We start from the raw sequence: 14,958 nt of genomic DNA on the forward strand, positions 1-14,958 counted from the left end.
CCAACAGAGACCCGCTGTACAGGAATTAACACTCTCAGGCTCCTATGACTCAATCGAGAGAGAGAGAGAGAGAGAGAGAGAGAGAGAAACAGAAAAATCGTGTTAATCTTAAGAGAAAACAAGAAGCTGGGCATGTAAGGTTTAACGAGAGAGAGAGAGAGAGAGAGAGAGAGAGAGAGAGAGAATCGAAGAAAAATCGTATTAATCTTCAGACAAAGCAAGGAACCTGTCTTGGAAGTCACAAAAGCTTCTGTATCGTACCATAGCAGCCTCGTATCTTCAAAATGGCGCCAAATATTCATAAACTTCTTTTTCCTTCATCTTCACTTCACTTGTCTCCCTTCCTCGTATGACAGGACTTGACTGCATTTTCTTCCTCTTCTTCGTTGTCTTCTTCTCACGCCTCGTCACACAGTCTATCCAGCTGACTCTCTCCACCTCTCCCCTCACCGGCCCCTCATTACAAGTCCACACCATCTCCATCTCGTCTCTTTCACCTCACTTATATACACAACTTCTTACCATTAGTGATTAACATGGCATCCTTCCATCGCGGTCTGATATTTGCGGTACGGCTGTGCATATTAACCACTTCTTAAATCCAAATATCCCATCACACAGACGTACCTCTTTTTAGTATTCTTCAGGGCGAACGGGCACTTACGAAACAGGAAGCTTTCAACTCTCCCCTCTTCCGAAAGGGATAGTGACTAGAAATAATACAGTACGCAATATTCCAAACACTCATCTAATGGTGCCGACTTCCAAAACCCAACCCTTACTGCATATTCTCCTTCGTGAACTCGTCAGTGAAGCTAGACCACTTTATCAGAGGTGGGCAAAGCGTGAGACGGCAAAGGAAATTTTACAGTCAACCCCTAGTTCTCCTCTTCCTGCCAATCACAACCTTACTGAAGAAAAGCAAAAATAAAACTATATAGGCTAAATTCTCACAGCCGTATTATTAAAGATGAGAAGAAGGTGAGAAGAAGCCCCCGTATGTGAAGATAACTTTTAAAACTTGTGAGTTACAAAAATGACTGACTGACTTTTTATTTTCAATAGTTGCTGGCTGTGTAACGTGGGATGGAAGCTGATTACATTTTATTATAACAGATGCTAAATACATGATCGTACAAAATCAGGGGCTTGCCTACGCCTTACCACACACAGTTTTAATAATACAGCTTTCAGTCTAGACCCCAATAAACTGCAAAGCTCTTGGGTTCCGTATGACCTTATTCCGGAACAGTCCACCTGCCTGCCCCCACTGTGTCCTGACCTTACAGTGCCAGTGACCCCTACAGTGCCCTAGTGACTGACCTGATCGGCAGTGCAGCTCGTCGGAGTGGTCGCGGCAGTGCCATACCCCGTCACACACCTGCCCCGGCCGGATGCACTGACCATTGTGGCACTCGAATTCCGCCTTCCAACACTGACGGTGATCTGGTGGAGTGAGAGAGAGAGCGAGTGAATGAGTGTAAGTGAATAAGTCAGTAAGCAATTTCTGTATTTCAGCACCAGCGGTTTTATAAGTGATGCAGCACCAGTGGGAGAGCCTGAGCGTTGGTAAGTAAGTGAACTGGGTGAATACTATAAGTGAATCAGTGAGAATGAGTGGCTGAGCATGTAATAATGGTAATGTGTATGAAACCCGCCTTCCAAGACAAAGGCTACAGTAGTTTCGGCTGAGAGTGATTGTACAGGAATGAGTAGCAAAGTGAACAGGGTAACTGGGGTAGAACAGGACTTGGGAGCATGCGTGAGAGAGCAAACACAAGGGCATGGACTGAGTGATAGGTTTTGATTTTTATGGACAGATTCTTCCAGCTGTGAGTTGTACGAGGTAAGCAATGCAGCACCGACCTCCCGAACATCATAGAAAAATACTTTACTCAATCTAAAACCCGTCCACCACTACCACCACAACCACCACCACCACCATCACAACCACCACCACGTAACTTGCATAAGCCTGGAATGGAATGAGGTTTTTGAGTGGTGCGTGGCTCCCAGGTGAGGCCACCACAAATGAAGTTATCCACGTCTTTCCACATCTCCGCTGGCTCAGGAGGGAACAGCTTAGAGTCTACTGTGAGAATATTTTAATCCTGCACTATTTACCAATCTATGAATCTATCTATTTACATTTTGCTTAAATTTACCCCCGCCCAATCTAAAATGCTGAGCTATTAACAAGATTTCAACACTAGAAACACTAGAATAGGTTGCTAATCACAAAGAAGTGCTATTTACTCGTACTAACCTACAGTTTACTAACCTATAATCTGCCTAGTTCAACTTGGCCTAAAACAGTCATCGCCCAATCTTAAATGCGGAGTTTTAACAAGATTTTAAAACGACAATAGGCTGCCAATCACAAAGAAGAGCTATAAATAAAACGATGCGAAGCCGTAATACTATATCATCCTTCCTGTATGCCATGGAAAATAAACTGCCAGTGGACGAAAACTCTGCCAGGTAATGGTGAACAATGTATAGTCTTATCTGTAATCCAAAGACGTGTTTATCTCAATCAAGGCCTCGTATTCTCATCGTGCAAGGAAGCTCCCTAACACCTCTTCCTTAGCTATCAGTCTCCACCAATTACACAGGTGAAGACTATTGTTTTTGCTGGTATTGCTATCATTCCGGCGTCAGAGTTTCGTGACGATTCCAGAACCAGAGGCTTTGGAAGGAATCTGAAGGGCCCAGTTCATGTGTCCTTGTATGGGCCATTGCTGATTTTTAAAAAAAAATCCAATCCTTTACGTCCAGTGGCAGAAAGAGTCATATCAGTATTATGAGTGAACAAAATAAAATGGTCATATTTATTAGAGATTTCAACGGGACCTGAGCAAGTAATCTGGAAATGAAACCTGGCAGACCAATTCAAAAGAGTTTATTTCGTTTTATTATAGAAATTCTAACTCTCCCCAAATGGGGTCAAGGTCGCTGTAAGAAACAGTAGGTGTAGACTAGTGACTGTCCACAGGACAGTTACAGAAATCTAGTCTGTTCTTGGACATGGCTGGTTAATATCCTTTTGTACGTTATTTATGCATAGTATGGTGGTACTGGAGTTATTTATATAACAGAGATGAGGACTGCAGCAAGGAGAAATAAACAAAATAAATCGTTTGGGAAAAGGTGTCTTGGAGCTCCCCTAATCGAATAGAATACTGGCCTTTATCTCTTCTTATTATCGATCTAACTTGCAAAAACAGCCTACCAGATAATATTAACATCCCTTATACAGATATACAGTGATACAGAGGAGGTGCTGGGAATCCTTTTTGATCGACGAGAATTCGAGTTTTAAACATCGAAAAGAGGCGCCAAAAACCAATCCACAGAAGGCGATAATTTGAACTGATAGGTGCAAAGAGTAAATAATAATAATAATAATAATAATAATAATAATAATAATAATAAACTTTCGGGTAAACCGCTAAGAACTAACCTAAAATTGCTAGAATGCAGCTAAAAGAAGAAGAAAAACTGGCAGAGATCCTTCAAAAACTGTAATAAATATCTGACTCAAAGGGATCCATAAACTGATATAATAAGAGATAGAGTCTAAAAAAAAAAAAAAAAAAAACTCCAGGAAATCGCTACAAAATAAGGTAAAATTGCTAGAAAGACTCCTACCACCTCCTTTACTAGTCTCCCACAACGTTCTTTACTACTACCACCTCCTTTACTAGACTCCTACGACCTTCTTTACGATGTGGTCGCTGTCGTATCTTAGGGAGGAATTTACGTACACACTTACGATCAAAATAATCTCGTAATATAGAGTCTCATATGCAGGAAGAACGAGAGAGATGGGAAGATTTTGCGTTCCCTTCGTGTGTGTAATTCACCGGGTCGGTCAGGATCACTTGATGGTCCTGATGATCAGCTTTTACCCTCCCGGAAGGAAGCTGAGAGCTCATATAGTCCGATCTAAGGGCAAGGCTGTGACCTTCACACACGCACACACCCGTCCCCTTGCTCAAGGGGGATAGTAACCACCCACTTCGTCGGTGAAACTTTTCGCAACCTGAGCGAGGCGCGAACTCCCGTCCACTAGTTGGCAAGCGGGAACGTTACCACTGCCCCAGTGTGTGTGTGTGTGTGTGTGTGTGTGTGTGTGTGTGTGTGTGTGTGTGTGTGTGAGAGAGAGAGAGAGAGAGAGAGAGAGAGAGAGAGAGAGAGAGAGAGATACACATTACTGAGACTCGTGTTCTGGGGGAAGATTGGGACTTAGAAGAAATTGACTGTCTGCTTCTGTGACGCACGTGTAATCGATAGTCTAAAGTATATGCCTTTCCTCCTCTTCCTCCTCCTCCTCCACTTTCTCTTCCTCATCCTCTTCTTTCTCATCCTCTACCACTTCCTCCTGCTCTTCATCTTCTCCTCCTCCACTCCTCCTTCGTCTTCGTCTTACTCTACATCTTCTTCTTCTCCTTCTTCTTCTTCGTATTACTATTATTATTATTATTATTATTTTTATTGTCATTATTCCTCTACTTCTTCCTCCTCTCCTTCATCATCATCATCATCATGCCTTCTATTCTGGTCATCAGTAGGAAAAAAAAAATTATTATTTACAAATCACATACCTCGTTTCACCTACTATCGTTCATCCAAATTAGTTTATTATTTTCAACTTGGCAGGATTTTCGTCTTTTCCTGATTACTTCCTGTTCATTAATGGAAGAAGAACCCAATATACGGCTCAACATCCCTTTCATAATAACACTTCTTCGTGACTATCACCTTATTCTAGAGTCCTAGAGTCCTAGCCAAATTATTCAGACTATGCATACGTACTTCTTTATTCCCAAATTCATGGAAAGAAGCCAATATCCACCCAGTTCCGAAGAAAGGAAGTTCGTCTGACCCCTCCAATTAAAGACCAATAGCTGTCACATCTTCTCTTGGTAAGGTATTTAAAACTTTAATTAATAAGCATATTGTTAAACATCTTGAATCCAACAACTTAATTAGTGATAGACAATACGGTTTTCGCCACGAAAGATCCACCATTGACATACTCAATCTCTTAACTCATACCATCCATCAATCAATTGATCTTTTTGGAGAAACTCATGCAGTAGCTCTTGATATCTCTAAAGCTTTCGACAGAGTATGGCACCGTTCCCTGCTGTCCAAACTCCCTTGCTATGAACTAACATCTTTTGTTCCTTTGATTTCTTCTTATCTTAGTGACAGGAAAATAAGAGTAAAAGTAGATGATGTATGTTCGAATTTCCACTCAATTAACGCCGGCGTGCCGCAGGGATCAGTTCTGGCGCCAACTCTATTTCTGGTTCATATTAATGATCTCTTATCTGTCACTCACAATCCCGTTCACTCATATGCAGATGACTCAACACTACATAGTTCATTCACACTCAGACATCCATTTACAAAGTCTAATATCTCTACCTCTCAACTCAGTACAGCCATCTCCATAAATCAAGATCTAGCTACAATCAGTGAATGGGGACAAAACAACCTTGTCTCTTTTAATGCTAGTAAAACTAAATATATACAGTTTACTAATAGACAGATATTGCCAGATTCGTACATTACCTTCAGTGCTACTGATATTCCCATCTCCAAAAGTATTGAAATTCTTGGTGTCTCACTTAACAGTGCCCTCAGCTGGACCTCTCATGTCAGATCACTTGCTAAAACCGCCTCAAAGAAACTTGGATTATTGTACAGAGTCCGTAACTTCTTCGCCGATGAGCAGTTAGCTATAATTTATAAGAGTCATGTGCGCTCTCAGCTTGAATATTGCTCACCCTTGTGGAATGGTTGTGGAAAGGTTGCATTAAGACAACTAGACAAAATTCAGAATAAAGCTGTTAGAATCATTAACAACCCTGCCATTACATATAAACTACCTCCCCTGCAAGTAAGAAGGAATGTTGCCTCCCTTGCATTATTTTACAGATATTTTTTTGGCAAATGTTCAGACGAAGTTGCGTCCATGGTGCCACCTCTCCATGCCTTCCCCCGTGCTACACGGGCATCTGGTAGCCCTCATGACTGGAATGTCACTCAACCATATTGCAGAACTTCTGCCTATCAGAATTCTTTCATTCCCCAAACTGCACCTCTCTGGAACTCGCTTCCCCAGAGTTGTTTTCCTCCAAATTTCAACCCACAACTGTTCAAGTCTAACTGTTACAGATATTTTATGAACAGAGGACACCAGTAGTCTGGTGTATGGATTATTTTTTTTTTCCCATTTGTTTTTCCTTCCTCCGTTCTGTTATTTAAAAAAAAAAAAAAAGTTAACGTTTGGTTAAAGCTCAGTGACAGAGTAAGACAATGCTGCAACTTTACATCCTTTCCACAGCACTTCTTCGTGACTAGCGCCATATTCTAGAGCTCATCTCTCGCCACAGCTCAGCATTCAAGACAGAGAGATACATTACACCAAGTTAAAGTGGACAGACTGTAGCTTCACTCGTGCCTGCATCAAGTGCCGTGGTAGTGATGATGCTATTTTTACTACGAGTACACACCAAGGACAGAGCTAAAATGGGACCAGGGCAATGTGCACGAGGAGGGAATGTGTGTGTGTGTGTGTGTGTGTGTGTGTGTGTGTGTGTGTGTGTGTGTGTGTGTGTGTGTGTGTGTGTGTGTGTGTGTGTGTGTGTGCTCTTACCTAATTGTATCTTTACAGGAATGAGTAAAGCTCGTACTGTCCCGTGTATTAAACCATTTTTATCACACATATCCTTAAATCTATGAATAGTCCAGCATGTCCAGAGGAATGGGCCACACATTCATCCACGCATCAATAAAGCCCCCGGAATCCTGGCTCCGTCTTACAAGCCTAACCATTGACACAAATCTCTCTCTCTCTCTCTCTCTCTAATTACACACACTAAGCACCCATCACACTCACAAAGCACTGAGCCAAACTGTAAAAGCTGTGTTCAGAAAAGCCAACAATACAGCATCATTAATACATCAGAAATGAGATACTCGCTTCAGTAATTATAATCCCCACCACTCTTTTAACAATTGCTTTTATCTCTCTCTCTCTCTCTCTCTCTCTCTCTCTCTCACACACACACACACACACACACACACACACATTAATATAAATACTTGTGTGTGTGTGTGTGTGTGTGTGTGTGTGTGTGTGTGTGTGTGTGTGTGTGTGTGTGTGTGTGTGTGTGTGTGTGTGTGTGTGTGTGTGTGTGTGTGTGTGTGTGTGTGTGTGTGTGTGTGTGTGTGTGTGTGTGTGTGTGTGTGTGTGTGAGAGAGAGAGAGAGAGAGAGAGAGAGAGAGAGTAACACCTAAAATCCACGAGATAACACACCCCTGTCACTCCAACATTAAAACACTCACTTATCATCCACCTGCCTCCACACCTGTATCACTATCACCATCAAAACTCATCACAGCCTTCAACACCTGTCCATCCACTGCATATATTCATAAAATCTATCATCCTTCTTTATTCACTTTGACATAACGCTTTTCCCAGACCAATATGCCAAAAATATCTTAAATAATTCTTCACATGCTTTTTCCGATACTTGTCTAGCTTGCACGTATCTGATCCACACATCCCCTATCACTCCTAAATCCATAATATTCATCAGCCACCAGGTATTCTGATATAGTCCTTGCCTTCTTTAAAATTACTCTTCCTTCCATTACCTTTCCTACAACACTCAGTAATACAATAATCTCTACACCTACCACACATACCTCCTTCCTCTACACCTGTCTCCTCATACACCTCATCAACACTGGTTCTACACCTGTCACACATACCTCCCTCCTCTACACCTGTCTCCACATACACCTCATCAACACTGGTTCTACACCTGTCACACATACCTCCCTCCTCTACACCTGTCTCCACGTACAGCTCATCAACACTGGTTCTACACCTGCCACACATACCACCCCCCACTACACCTGTCTCCACATACACCTCATCAACATCGACACTGGCTCTACACCTGCCACACTTACCTCCCTCCTCTACACCTGTCTCCATGTACACCTCATCAACACTGGCTGCCTTGCTTCATACTATTCACAGCGTGTTTAATTCCAGCCATCTGTTACATCCCCAGGCACAATAATCCCCATCTGTGCACCAACATATGTACCCCGGATCTGCTCTCATCATATCCATTCACCAGTCAACACACACAGCAATGAACACGTACACTTAAACACAAAACACTAAAGGACGAGAATATTAAACGGTTCTAACACACCCCAGTCTCAATTTCGCTCCGTTTTTCTCTACAACATTGGCCTAGAACTCGACATAACTTTCGCTCCAACATACACACACTCTATTACTAACTCTTAACACCCCGTCAGTGCCAGATGCGATCCAATACGAATTTTTATCATCAGCACTGTAAAAACGTCCTTCCATACTCCATTTTTTGAACCTCGACCCTATCCAATCATATATTTTTTTGTTCAGATCCAAAACTTCTGCACAAAACTTCTCTGCCCTCAATTAAAAAAAAGAAAAAAAATACTCCAACCTTTTGATGCCACGAAAAAATAGTAAAGTTTCACAGTTACACACACACACACACACAAACACACACACCAAAACTACACAACAAGCTGCAACAAAAAACATGAAAATTACATACACAAATAATACAAACACTACAGCAAGAAATCAACAAAAACACAGCTTACATACAGACAAACACAAATCAATACAAAACTCAAACACAAACATATTCAAACGGCGACAAAACAGTACAGTAATATTATGTACAAATGCACACAATGATAACCCGAAAATGACAGAAAATCGTGACTAAACACAGCTAGAAACACACAAACAAAACAGCAAACACAGCACAGAAGCACAAACACCCATACCAGCTTAACACGGACATAAACACACGAACAAAAACATTAACAGTCTGCCACTCCCACAAACACATAAACATCGTAAAAACACTGAAATTACGCATCTAAACATTCACGCAAACACAAAAACAAACACTCAAAGGCCTCACCATAAAACACACACATAAGCACATTCGCAACCCTTCTATTACCTTTATAAAATTTAATACATAGCCAAGAAGCATCACTATTATTCATTCATATTACGTTGTCCTTATTATTCAAATCTACAAACTTTATTATTATTATTATTATTATTCATTTTTATTATTATTATTAGTAGTAGTAGTGGTGGTAGCAGTAGTAATAGTAGTAGCAGTAGTATTAGTATTAGTATTATTACCATTATTATTATTATTACTATCATCATCATTATTATTATTACTATTATTATTATTATTATTATTATCATTATTATTATTATTATTATTATTATTATTATTTGTTTCTTATTACAAATGTGAGATTTAGCTTTCATTAACGTCCTAATTACACAAAATCATATGGACTTTTCTTTTATATGCGGTCGACTCTGGGATTAGGCATAACCGTCCGTTCCCAAAGGCCCAGAATTCCTCCCACGTACCACACATCTCCACATGCCACCACTTCGGCGCTAACACCCACCGTCCATACTGAATACAGGACTGGTGTACTGGTATTAGCTGGGGTGATGTGGTGATGATGATGATGATGATGGGGACGGCTATGGTGATGGTGATGATTAAGATGGTGATGATGATGATGATGATGACGGGGATGGCTATGTTGATGATGATGATGATGATGATGATGATAACAATGATGATGATGATGATGTGGAGGAGGAGGAGGAGAAAGAGAAGGGCGATGATAATTATGATGATAATGATGATGATGATGATGATGATGATGGTGATATAACAATAATAATGATGATGATGATGATAATGATAACAATGATAATGATGATGATGAGGAGGAGGAGGAGGAAGGGGACGGCGATGATGATGATGATGATGACATGTAGGTGGGTCTTCCAGTAATGTCTGTTTTAATAACATTCAGATCCTAAAACCATCCCGTGCCCCAACAAGGAATCGAACCCACGACCATTAGGACAGCAGACCACTCCTCTACCGACTCGGCCACCACTTCCTCTTAGATAAAATAAAAAAAAGTTATCGAAATGAAAGGGTTAATAAGCAATACATTATCAAAGTGAATTAGTTTACACACATACATACATACACCTGGTTTTCTGTATTTCCAGGCTGTCTCTCTCTCTCTCTCTCTCTCTCTCTCTCTCTCTCTCTCTCTCGTAGGATGAAAGAGGTTAAAATACTGCAGAAAATGAATATTGGAATAAATGCATAAGCAAAATGAACATCTTAATCTCCAAGAGGTGGCATGTGAAGGTGGAGGAGGATTGCCGGACCTAGGCGAACTGACTGAGAGAGAGAGAGAGAGAGAGAGAGAGAGAGAGAGAGAGAGACAGACAGACAGACAGACAGACAGACAGAGAGAAAGAGAGAGACAGAGAGAGTCAATCTGCGTGCCGTGGGCGAAAATATTGAGTTAAATGTGACAGAACAAGTGAATCTGTATTAAATAAACTCTATATCAATATTTGCGTGCGTGTGTGTGTGTGTGTGTGTACTGCTGTGTTGCTTTCTTCATGTTTGGGATTCTGGTATTATTGTGGTACCAAACACTAAACCTCACCACACCACCACACCACAGCATCACACCACGTTACACCACCACACCACGTCAAACCACGGCACCACATTACAACACCACACCACGTCAAACCAAGGCACCACATGACAACACCACACCACAACATCACACAACGTCACAATACAGCACCACACCACAGCATCATACCTCGTTCCACCACACCACACCATCATACCACGTCCCCCCAAACCACAGCATCATACCACGTCCCACCACACACCATGGCATCACACCACGTCACATAACAGCACCACATCACTTCATACCACACCACAGCACCAAACATCATCCCACCACGTCACACCACAACACCACGCTCCACCACCACACCACTGCACGAGGCCCTAGCGTCACACCAGGCCGCTTCCCCACCCTCCACTCCCACGGGTACTCCTTCCAAGCTGCATTACTGACCACTTTAGCACACTCTGGCCACTTCCCCACCAGTGCCTGTAGAAACCAAAGGAACAGGAACGTCACAAACCAGGGAAGTGACGCCCCCTCCCGCTATCTCGCTTGTGACCTCACCTGTGACCTCGCCCATGACCTCGTCCGTGACCACACCCATGACCTCGCCCGTGACCTCGCCTGTGACCACACCCATGACCTCGCCTGTGACCACGCCCATGACCTCGCCTGTGACCACGCCCATGACCTCGCCCATCTCACACGTGACCTCGCCCGTGTCCATGCTTTCCCGCCGTCTCTTATGCTGTACTCTCGCTGGTTAAGGAAGCTTCCTAACACCTTTTCTTGAAGCTGTGTTTACTGTGAAACTACAACAGTTTCGGCCCGACTTGGACTACTTACAGATCAACTTACACGGCAGCATAACCTCTACTAAGTACTTACAACGCTGCTCCTCGTCTGACCGGTCGCCGCAGTGGTCCAAGATGCATTTACAATACTTGCCCTACTTACACTGATACATATACTACTAACACAACTATTTACACAACAAATTAAGCTCTTTATAAGTACTTACGACACTGGTCCTCGTCTGATCCGTCGCCACAGTAGTACACGATATATTTACAACACATAACCTACTTACACTGGTACATATACTACTTACACATCTACTTACAAAACAAATTAAGCTCTTTATAAGTACTTACGACACTGTTCCTCGTCTGACCCGTCGCCGCAGTGGTCCAGGAAGTCACACACGTGTTCACTGGGCACGCACAGGTGGTTGGTGCACTTGAAATGGCTGACAGGGCACGGGTGTGTCTCTGGGGAGGGAAGGACACACGGGGTTAGAGGAGGGGAGGGGAGGGAGGAGAGGGAGGGGAGGGGAGGGGAGGGGAGGGGAGGGAAGGGAAGGGAAGGGGAGGGGATGGGAAGGGAAGGGAAGGGAAGGGAAGGGAAGGGAAGGGAAGAGAAGGGAAGGGAAGGGAAAGGAAGGGAAGGGAAGGGAAAGGAAGGGATGAGATGGGATGCGAAAGGAAGTTCAGTGAAGGGAAGGGAAGGGAAAGGAAGGGAAGGGAAAGGAAGGGATGGGATGGGATGGGATGGGATGGGAAAGGAAGTTAAGTGAAGGGAAGGGATGTGAAGCGAAGTGAAGTGATATGAAGGGAAGGGAAGGGAAGAGAAGGGAGGGGAGGGAAGGGGAGAGGAGGGGAAGGGGTGAGTCAGTGGGGAGAGTACAAACTTGAGAGGATTAATTGGGTGAGGTTGGGTGAACTTAGATGGGGGGCAGGGGAGAGTCTCTGGTGATGGAAGGTACAGAGGGATGACGTACAGAGAGAGAGAGAGAGAGAGAGAGAGAGAGAGAGAGAGAGAGAGAGAATGTGTAGCAACAGCAATACATAAATACCCCAAATATACAATGCAGTGACATTATTTTATTTAATTACTGACTGATTTTTCTGGAGGGGGGACTGCCTAAAGAACCCCCCCAGTGGCGTACCTGAGGGAGGGGAGCGTGGGGGGGGGCTGTTTGAAACTGGCCCCCGGGCCCCCAGTTCAGGGGGGCCCCAAAAAGCCTTTAAAATTCATAAGCTTTTTAACCCTTACACCACGGGCTTGTTTCCCAATGTTTTGCGTGTCCCGCGGGGTTATCCGGGCTCCGACAGACTCAAAAAACATTTGCCAAAAATCAGTTATTAGTCCTAGAATATTAAAATTACATATGCATATGGCACATACCTTCAGCTTTCTCCTGGGATGTTTGTTGAGCCTTCGGCGATTACCGTAGGACCTGTGGAGACCTCTGAAGTTGGGTAACGAAGTCTCCACTTTACACTTCCCAACAACCCGTAATATGATTACCACAGCCAGATATTAACACTATAAACACTACTCTATGATTTTCAAGTAGTCTGGGATCCATACTCCAAAGAAAAACCCACTGTGAAAGCAATGAAAATTACGAGCGCGTATGACCTTCCCACTTGCGCTAGTTCGCTCTTGGTACTCTGTCATTTATTATTCATAAAACCCCTCACACTTTATATTTCTATTACTGTATAAAACTTATATATATCTGGAGTCTTTATCGATAAGTTTCCTTCAGTAGTATTAGTTTATTGTCACTGAAGTCATTCAATTTTTCATTCAGTAAAATACGTAGAGAGCCACGGATTCACTTTCACTGTTATAACCTCAAGTATTTGTACTCATATTCTTATATTACTAATTACTTACGTTTCTATTTACATTTACACTTCTATTTTACTTACACTATGTTATTCACTGTCACTTTCAGTAACATAAAGCTATATTACACTGTTCAATCATATGTACTGTACATCCATTGCTTTCACTTGCTATTTACACATTATTTACACATTACTTTCCTTTCCCACTTGCACTTTTAGAACTGCTTCTGGCTGTGGTAATCAAAGAAGCAGGTAACACAGAGGGGAACCTGGCACTTAGCGCACTGCCAAGAGTTGTGTTTGTGCTCAGGTGTGCGTCGGGTGGTATGTGCACACACCTGACACCTGCGGATCGCAGCCTTCCTTTTCCCTGTGGCAGGCATTAGCTCCAGTCTGTGCCGATCCATATACGCCCTCTGCTCAAGTCTGTCGGGAAGTGTTACTGGATGGCGCCTTGGAGTTGCTGCTGTCACCCTACCATATCTTTCAAGCAGCTGCTGAACACAAGTCCTGGCGAACAACCTCAGGGAGAAGGACTTGGGTGGCTTGACCTTCATCTTGTACAGGATGAAGGCGTTCAGCATCGTCATGTCTATGAGATGCAGAAAAACTTTCCTGTACCACCTAGTATTCTTCCTGAGGCAGTCGATCTCTCCAATCATCACGTCGGACTTGTCCACCAGCCGCATGTTGATATTGTAGTCCAACACAGCATCAGGTTTCATCACGGGTTCGCCTGTCCTACGGTCGACCTTCCCACTGTCGGTCATTTCCCCCTTATGTACGGTGGTGAGCATGTGCACGACCCTCTTGTCATGCCACCGTATTGTCAGCATCTTCTCAGACTTGCGTAGGTGCACGTCTCCTCGCTGCGAGGTTCCTGCCTCTGGGAATTTAGGGAAGTGAGCACGATTACTCTTGACAGTGCCGCAGGAGCTGATGCCGTGCTCTGAAAGGTATTTGGCAAGTTTCAGTGCTGTATAATAGTTGTCTGTATACAGCACATGATTCCCACCAAAATACCTTTCAAGGAGCACTTTCACTACACAGCCTGAGAAGCCAAGAGGGTGTGTTTTATCAAGATCGACAGTGCTGGCTGAATAAATGACGAAGCCAAGGATGTACCCCATCTTACAGTCGCACAGTACAAAGAACTTGATTCCAAAGCGATGGTATTTGCTTGGAATGTACTGCACAAACCTAAGACGTCCTCTGAACAAAACCAAGGATTCGTCAATGACAACCTTCTGAAAGGGGTGGAAGAATGTCATAAACTTATCCTTTATTCTGCTCAGAATCTCCTGGATCTTCCAGAGTGGATCGGTTTGGGAAGGTACATCGTTGTCGGCAAAGTGCAGGTTTCCCATGATGTTCCGGAAGCGATCTCTGGCCATGTACTTATTGAAGGTGGGTGAGGGTAGTAAGGGGTCCATGGACCAGTATTCTTCCAACTCATGCTTCTTTGAGTGTGGCATGAGAAGCATGAGGGCGAAGAACACATACAGCTCCTGCACTCCCAGCATGGACCACTGTTGCATCTTGGCTGCACCTGTACCACTTGCAGCACGTTGTGATTCATACCTGTTGGTCTCATCACATATGTGCTGCATGACTTCGTCATCGAGCAAGGCCAAAAGGAAGTCCACACACTCAGTATCCTCGTCAAGAGTGAAGGCAGGCTGTACTCCTGAGGAACTCTCGTCAAAATGGAAATGTTCAG

At 43.3% G+C, this 14,958-nt stretch overlaps 1 pseudogene; it reads right to left on the reverse strand.

The window, feature by feature from the left end:
* The window catches only part of LOC145414036 (G-protein coupled receptor GRL101-like), a 160,270-nt pseudogene that overhangs the window by 93,113 nt on the left and 52,199 nt on the right, over positions 1 to 14,958 (reverse strand).

The sequence above is a fragment of the Coenobita brevimanus genome, chromosome 98 (genome assembly GCF_032717465.1).
Source record: "Coenobita brevimanus isolate Jiangsu-jjx chromosome 98, ASM3271746v2, whole genome shotgun sequence".
Lineage (NCBI taxonomy): Eukaryota > Metazoa > Arthropoda > Malacostraca > Decapoda > Coenobitidae > Coenobita > Coenobita brevimanus.